Consider the following 8,414-nt stretch of genomic DNA (forward strand, 5'->3'; position numbering starts at 1 on the left):
TTGAGTTAAAAGGTGCCATGCCAAAATAACACTTACTTGGATAACCATTACATCAATCTTAGTAATAGTTTTCCGCCATAGCGAGGTGTTACTTATTGATTCTAAAGGGGTAAGGTACACAAATAATTGTGAGTACATGTTATTTTTGGTGAAACACAACGATATAAGTAACGAGTCCTTTTATGTCGTGGCAAATTCGATAGGTTTACCTAATAATTTCTTAGACGTACCTATCAACCAAGAGTAGTTTCTAGACTATTAGCAAAAGGCATTTTGCTTACCTAAAATATTTTAGAATTGAGTCAAAATACATAATGTGCTTAATTCTTCAATGATTTAAGGGTCTTGGAATCATTTTATTCACACCTGCCGGAACACATAACTTGAATAAAATGCTTAATGAACTTTAAATTATGCATGTATGCTAGAATTTGAGTTTATTAAGAGAAACTGTGAATGATTATTTATTTGTTTATTCTTTTTCAATTGTAGTTTTAACTATGGCAAACAACAATTCATTCAACATCCAATCAATTCTCGAAAAGGAGAAGTTGAACGGGAAAAACATACTTGACTGGCAAAGGAACTTGCAAATAGTTCTTATGCAGGAAGAAAAGGAGTATGTCCTGGAGGAGGCGATGCCCGAAGCCGCGGGCGACGGGGTCACTCAGGCATCCCTCAATCGTTGGATTGATGCCAACAAGGATGTGAAATGTCTAATGCTTGCAACCATGAGTGCAGATCTACAGAAAACGTTCATCAACTTAGATGCTTTCACGATCATTAGTGAGTTAAAGAACATGTTCCAAGATCTGGCTCGAGTCGAAAGAATCGAGACTCATAGGCAAATTCTTGAGACCAAGCTTAAGAAAGGCGAGCTCGTAAGTCCACATGTTCTCAAAATGATTGGACTCATTGAGAATATGAGTCGGCTGGATCAACAATTCTCTCAGGAAATGGCTATAGACACCATCCTCCATTCTCTTCATAGCGGGTATGATCATTTCAAGCTGAACTACAGTATGAATAGTCTGGACAAAACTCTCACTGAGCTTCACGTTATGCTAAAGACCGCTCAAAAGTGATAAGCAAGATGTGCTTAAGGTGCGTGGGGGCAAGTTCAAGAAATCTGGTAAGAAGAGGAATGCTAAGAAAGATGGCAACAAGGCCAGCCAGACTAAGCAACCAGGCGGCGCCAAATCTGAAAAGAAGAAGGTGAGCCAACCCACTTCTGAATCTGAATGCTTCTATTGCAAGAAGAAGGGGCATTGGAAGAGAGATTGCTTGAAGCTTAAGGAAGATCAGAAGAACGGAACAGTCGTTCCATCTTCAGGTATTTTCGTTATAGACTGTATACTTGCTAATTCAACTTCTTGGGTATTAGATACAGGTTGTGGCTCACACTTATGTTTCAATTCACAGGGACTAAGAAGAAGTAGAAGGTTAAGCAAGGGTGAAGTCGACCTACGAGTGGGAAATGGAGCACGGATTGTTGCATTGGCTGTAGGAACGTATTATTTGTCGTTGCCCTCTGGGCTAGTTTTGGAACTGGAAGACTGTTCCCATGTTCCAAGTCTTACTAAAAACATCATTTCTGTTTCTTGCTTAGATGCTAAGGGATTTTCCTTTTTAATAAAAGACAATAGTTGTTCATTTTATTTTAAAGAGATGTTTTATGGATCTGCTAGATTAGTCAATGGACTTTATTTATTAGATCACCACAAACAAGTTTATAACATAAATACCAAAAAGGCCAAAAAGGATGATTCAGATCTCACCTATCTGTGGCATTGTCGATTAGGCCATATTAACTTGAAACGCATAGAAAGACTTCAAAAGGAAGGAATTCTAGAACCATTTGACTTAGAGGATTATGGTAAGTGCGAATCATGTTTACTTGGCAAAATGACAAAGCAACCTTTCTCTAAAGTTGGAGAAAGAGCAACTGAACTATTGGGTTTAATCCATACAGATGTATGTGGACCAATGAGTACAAATGCTAGAGGTGGTTTCAGCTACTTTATCACTTTCACTGATGACTTCAGTAGATATGGTTATGTCTACCTAATGAAGCATAAGTCTGAATCCTTTGACAAATTCAGTAGATATGGCAGCACCAAATATGTTAAGTGCGGGCTCATTTTCAATATTGGCAGCACCAAATATGTCAAGTGCGGGCTCATTTTCAAAATTGGCAGCACCAAATATATCAAGTGCGGGCTCATATTGTAAAATTGGCAGCACAAAATATGTCAAGTGCGGGCTTATTTTCCACATTGGCAGCACTTGAAACATCAAGTGCGGGCAGGCCATGTGTTGCACATGTAAAAGCCCGCACTAAACCCCTTAAAATGAGCCTGCACTTGAGGTTTTTTCCTCTAGTGACCTAATGAATTAATAAGTCAGTTAGTTTGCCTAAAACAATGTGCCGGTCAAATCGGGGAGAGTATTAAGGGACGGAGGGAGTATGTTTTTGGTGTTCATCCTCAAGTTCATCTTTTAGGTTGAGTTCATTTACCTAAAATTGTAATACCTCGTATTTTTCTGAATTTATAAATATATTTTATTGTATTTATAAAGTATTTTTATGAATTTTAGAATTTAAATTGCATTTAATTATGATTTAAATTTATTTTTATTTAAGTAAAATGATTATTATTTTATTAAATCCAAAACGAATTTATTATTTGAATCGGGAAATTTATTGGGTCGTATTTCTATATGGTTTGAATTAATTATAAGCCCAACTTGTTCCACTAGTTGAGCCTAACTGAGATTTCAAAGCTCAATTTCCAATTCAAACCCAATTACCTATTTCCAAATTGCAAAGCCCAATATTTAATTCCTAAACCTAGCCCATTAGGGATTGGGGAAGCCTATAAATATAACCCACTTCATTAATTGATCCCCACTTCCCATCATTAATTTTCTCTCTCCTCTTTTGTTCCCTTGCACCCGGCTCCCTCTCCTCTTCTCTCTCGTTCCCCTTCGCCCGCACACACGCACAGCCCGAGCACCTTGCTCGTTGTTGCTATGTGCCCTCGTGCTCGCACAACACTTGTCCCTCGCCTCTCTTGTTGCACGCTGATGTTGTCTCTTGCACAGCACGCACCGCACACCCTCACACTCACTCTCGCTCTCGCTCTCCCTTTGTCGCACATCACTCTACTACTACAAAAAAGGGAATAGAGAACTGTTCAAATAAATTTTAGAGGACGCCTGAGGACCGTTCTCCTGCTGAGTGATATCTATAGTTTAGAGGACGGTTGGGACAGGCTTCTTTATACATATGAATAGAGTACGATAGGCTAAGCTAACCGTTCTCTATTCCCTTCCTTAAATCAGCAAATATAGAAGGAATAGAGAACGGTTGAGACACTTAATTGTTATGTATTTACTAAAACAGAGGACAACTTGCTTAGATAGGCGAACTCTATTCTTCCTTTTTTTACATTAAGATAGAGGACGGTTTTCTTAGATAATCGTCCTCTATTCCCCCCTTTTTTTATGACAGTATGTGAATCGAGGACAGTAGATGTGAAATCATACAGTTATTCAACAAAATGACGTGCATTTTTAGTTATACCTTACACTTCTCCCTATAGAGCCTAGCAGCTGAAGAATGAGTTAGCACTACATTATGAGTAGCAATATAGGGCCAGTTGTTGAGTTTCCTTTCATGCAATGAAGGACGAAAGGGAGGGAACATCTACCAGGTGGTGGATCCCCAATATCATAACCACCCATGATAAATATATTCGCCTCATTGATAGAAGTGCAGTATGGAACCCTATCACCAAATTCTCTAAAGCAAACATCAGTGTATGTTGTGAAGTCTTCGCTATTTTCACGGTATCAATGTCAAAAGGTTGAATGAAATAAATAGTTAGTGTAACTATAAGAAAGTTAGAGTTAGTGCGGTGAACACCGATTAGAAAATTAGAGCAAATTTATAACTTACACTAGAATTTAAAGAAAGATCTGCATAAGAGTAACAAAAATTAACTAAACAAAATAGAAAGATTAAATTTAGACCTTACACTAGAATTTATATATTCCAGTGTGTTAATAGTCTAGATTCTGGACCGGAATAAGTAGAAACGCTCGTGTGAAGAGTTCAACCATGCCTTACTCCATTCGGTTTTCTTTTTCCCCCCTTTTCTCTCTCTTACTCCCTGTGGCCCTGCTTGTGAAGAGTATCAACCATGTCCTGCACTACCATCTTTAATAAGATCTAAAAACATATATGAACAGTGAACAAGTAATTAATTGGAGCAGTACTTTCTATAAAGGGAGGAAGTTTTTGTGTGAGGTAGTCTCTCTCTCCATCCCAAAGATAAAGAAATAAGGAGATAAAACATGGGAAGGGTAACATCGAATTACAAGTGTTATCCATAGTATGATCACGCAGGCATTGTTATTCAAAGTCAACATGTTTGAGAGTAATAAGACATAAGAGATAAAACAATAAAACTAAGTATAGATGCACTGCAAAATCCATTCATAGTAATTCTTTCAAAAAATTGAGACCTAGCAGTTATAGGGAAGTTACTAAACTCATTGCAATAGAAATAGAGTCTTTAGTAAAGAGAGAATTTCCATCTAAGTACCAAAAATACTATGCACAATAGATAATCTCAATGTCCATCACCATAGAAAGCTTATTAAAAATACATTAAGAGACTTACTTGCTACAAATTATTATTAATTCAGTTGTAGGAGACCAAAATTATCAACATTTCATCAAATTATTATGATCACTGGCAAGTCTATTAAAGAGAGAGTTATCAATAAGGGTATTAAAGAGATATCTATCAAGAAGGCTATTAAGTACACAAGCATGAGCGTGAAATAACAAAACAGAATAGACTACCACGCTTTGGTCTCACAGCCAAGAGGGATCACTGCTAGAAATAGAGTGTTTAAAATTCAAGTCATCAATTAATCTCTAATTCAGGAACTATCTAATTCAGGGACTATGTCATGCATAATATCAGTAATAAATGGATTTTCTAGTCCTTGAATTGGTGAGACATAGAGAAAATACTCATCAGAGACTTTATAAGCTAACATGCTTCATAAGTGTGGCTTCAGTTTGATATGGCGACCACTGCAAGATGATGGATAAATTCTACCGAAAATGCTCTTCACCATAGAGATATAGAGGGTTGAAGGTGTCATTTGACATGTTGTACTCATAATCAACCTATCAAAGAAAGTCCAACTATTTAGTATCCATAACTCACAGTCAAAGAAAGCAGATCTCTTGATTGAATTTCCTAGCCATGACCGTCGGAGAAAGCTCAATGGGAAGAAAAATGTGCCCTTCTGTTTGGCCTTTTGTAAGCATTACTTATTACATATCTGCAAAATAAAAAAGGCAAACGAGAACACCTCAGTAAAGAAGCTTAGCTAATTACACAAATATATAGGACTAGTGACAAATTCAAGTGAGCAAGAAAAAAATCACTTTTTCTCATCAACTGGCACTGAAGGATATACATATAGGTTGGCTATTGGCAAGAAAGATCTGAAGTTTAGCAAAAATTAACTAAAAAATGATAAAGATTAAATTAAGAATTTACAAATTCTGTTGTGTTGATAGTCTGGATTATGGGTCGGAATAAGCAGAAACGTGTACCTTGAAACCACCCTCATGGAAACCATAATAGTAACTTAGTAAGAGCTCTGCTATTGCTAATTTGGTGTATGCCCCATTCTTCTAATTGAACCAGATTGCAGCATGTAAAGCAGACAACACCAACACAACTCAGCTGAACAAAAAACCCAACTGCAGATCATCTGATAAACATCACAACTTGCAAATCACAGTTACAACAATCTAAAAATTAATGAAATTAGATGAGCTCCCATTAAAAACCACAAATTTGAATATTATTTCACTCACTTAAGTATTCTTTTCCCACCTATTTCTGTCTCTTACTCCCAGCGGACATAAATTTATCCTTCCCCCTCTTTGATTTCGATTCTAACTGAGAATTTTTATTCGGCCTAAACCATGATAATTAAAAGAAAATTATTTCAATAAGACCTTAACTCAACAAACTCAATCGACAATAACTCAACAGATGTAATTCGATTTAATTGTTGGTCCTTTGTAGAGCTGGCAATGGGTTGGGTTGGGTCGAAATCAGGTCGACCCATTTATAAACGGGTTGAGATTTTCCCAACCCAACCCGACCTGTTTAATTAAACGGGTTGAGATTTTCAACCCAACCCAACCCAACTATAAATGGGTTGACCTGAAGTTGACCCGTTTAATTTTTTTTTTTCCCACTTTTAATTGTAAATTGATTTGACTATAGAATTGCGAGGTGATTTTGTTATGGCATATCTCATTGCAAAAAGTAATTTTTCAATATGTATTTGACATGAATCAAAACGTCAAATAATTATTCAATGTTGAAGGGAAACTGAGAAATAAAATCTTTCAAAACACATTATACATATATATATATTACATATTTGCTTGCACTTAAACGGGTTAGACGGGTTGTTTTTGGGTTGAAAATTTCAACCTGACCCAACCCATTTAATTAAACGTGTTGGGTTGGGTTGACCCATTTAATTAAACGGGTTGAAAATCTTGACCCAACCCTTTATTATTGGGTTGGGTTCGGGTTAGGTTGGTGGGTTGGGTCAATTTTTGCCAGCTCTAGTCCTTTGTGTATTCATCAAGCGGAAATGACTCGGTTAAATTAATTTGACCAAATATAACAAAAATTCCTTACTCTTTTTTATATTGTCAATTAACAGGCTATAATTCCTTAGTCATATATTAAAATTAGATGGTTAAATATTCATAATCCCTAGGCTATTACTTGAATAAGTAAAATGAAAAACAAATTAAGAATACTAACCTCGGAATTGATGGGAGCGGCGGAACACACATCGTCAACGGGAGGTTTGGAGGCGGCGGGAAAATTAGTGCTGGAGACGAAAGTAAATGGAGGAGATTGGTGAAGGACGGTAGGATAGGCGCGTTTATGCTTTTCTTTTGCAGGAGCTCTCAATCTCGTTCTTTGAATTTGCAAGTTTATTTTGGTTTTGGGAGTATAATGGGAATTGGTCGCCTAATTGAGTAATAACCTTTGGGCTTTCAATTAGACTGTTGAATGTTGCAGCGCCATAGCCCCTAACAAAACAATAAATTAATTATTAAAAAAATATTTTCTAAAAGCTATAATACTCAACGGTTATCATAAACACTACTCCATATTTTATCAAGTATTTAAATTTTATTAATTATTTTTTTATTATGGTAAAGATTACAAGACGGTTAGGTTAGGTAATTGTTCTCTATTCTTTTCTTCATACAACTGTTATAAAAGAAATGCGTACTCTATACTCCTAGAAAACGCTTAACAAACTTAACCGTTCTCTATTCTGCGTTTCTTATTCCATCTTTTGTAGTAGTGCTCGCGCCTCACGCCGAGTGTTTCTGTTGTGTTGTTGTTGTCGCTGCGTGTGGCCCTCGTCGCCCAACCCGCTCACTCGCACACTCCGTACGCTTTCTCTCCCTCACTCGTGCTCGCTCCCGAGTAGTGTTGTTGTAGCCCCTGCTTGCGTCGCACACCTCGCGCGCACACACACACACACGCACGGTCGTGTGTTGTTGTGTGTATTATACTCCATTTCGTTGATACTTTTGCACCCAATCACATTCAAATCGTGATTTTACCGTGCTATAGGTCGGTTTGGTGTAATTCTCTTCTTCCTTACCTATTCTATTTCAATTTCGAATTTTAATTTTATATTGTTGTTATTGATTTTAATTAATTAAACTGCTGGGAACGGTTATGAACACTGGATTTTGATGATTTATGTGTCTGGATCGATGATGAACATTTTAATTAAAGTACAATAATTTTCAGATTAGTTTATTTAATAAAGTGTCGATTTTTAATATTTTAAAGTGATTTTTATGATTAATTAGGGTTAGGATCCAATTTAACGATTGATTGATTTACATAATTTAATGTTAATTTCAATTATGGAAATCAAATGTAATTTTCAGATTTATTTCAAAGCTTAAAATTGTCGATTTTGATGATTTTAAAGGCGGAAAATTAATATTTTCATACTAGGACATTACTTTTTCAATTGAGACTATTATTTTAATTATGAGCAATTGATTTCTAACTAATTCAAGGGTTTTAGAATTTATAAAAGTTGCTGGAAATTTAGTAAGCATGGATAATAACTAAGTTTTATTATTGTAATTATAGGAGGTGATTTATAACCTTGAGTCGTGATTCGCAAAGTGGCCCACGTACTTAGATATTCGAGGTACGTACATGTCTAGGGTGACCACCGAGTACATGATCAAGGACTATGTGATACTTTATTATTGTAAATCATGTGTCTGGGATTAATATTGGATTCATGTTTGA

At 36.2% G+C, this 8,414-nt stretch overlaps 1 long non-coding RNA gene across 2 annotated transcripts; it reads right to left on the reverse strand.

Moving 5' to 3' along the window:
- Positions 1–3,844: 3,844 nt before the first annotated feature.
- Positions 3,845–7,171, reverse strand: LOC110775022 (uncharacterized). Of its 2 annotated transcripts, none has more exons than XR_002529636.2 (4): positions 6,882–7,171; positions 5,642–5,791; positions 5,247–5,364; positions 3,845–4,215 (listed from the first exon to the last, which is right to left on the reverse strand). It is a non-coding gene; the product is annotated as an uncharacterized lncRNA (long non-coding RNA). The 2 variants fall into 2 exon arrangements; XR_002529635.2 differs by having other exon boundaries at positions 3,845–4,210; positions 6,882–7,169.
- Between the last annotated feature and the right edge of the window lie 1,243 nt (positions 7,172–8,414).

This window comes from Spinacia oleracea, chromosome 3 (genome assembly GCF_020520425.1).
Source record: "Spinacia oleracea cultivar Varoflay chromosome 3, BTI_SOV_V1, whole genome shotgun sequence".
Lineage (NCBI taxonomy): Eukaryota > Viridiplantae > Streptophyta > Magnoliopsida > Caryophyllales > Amaranthaceae > Spinacia > Spinacia oleracea.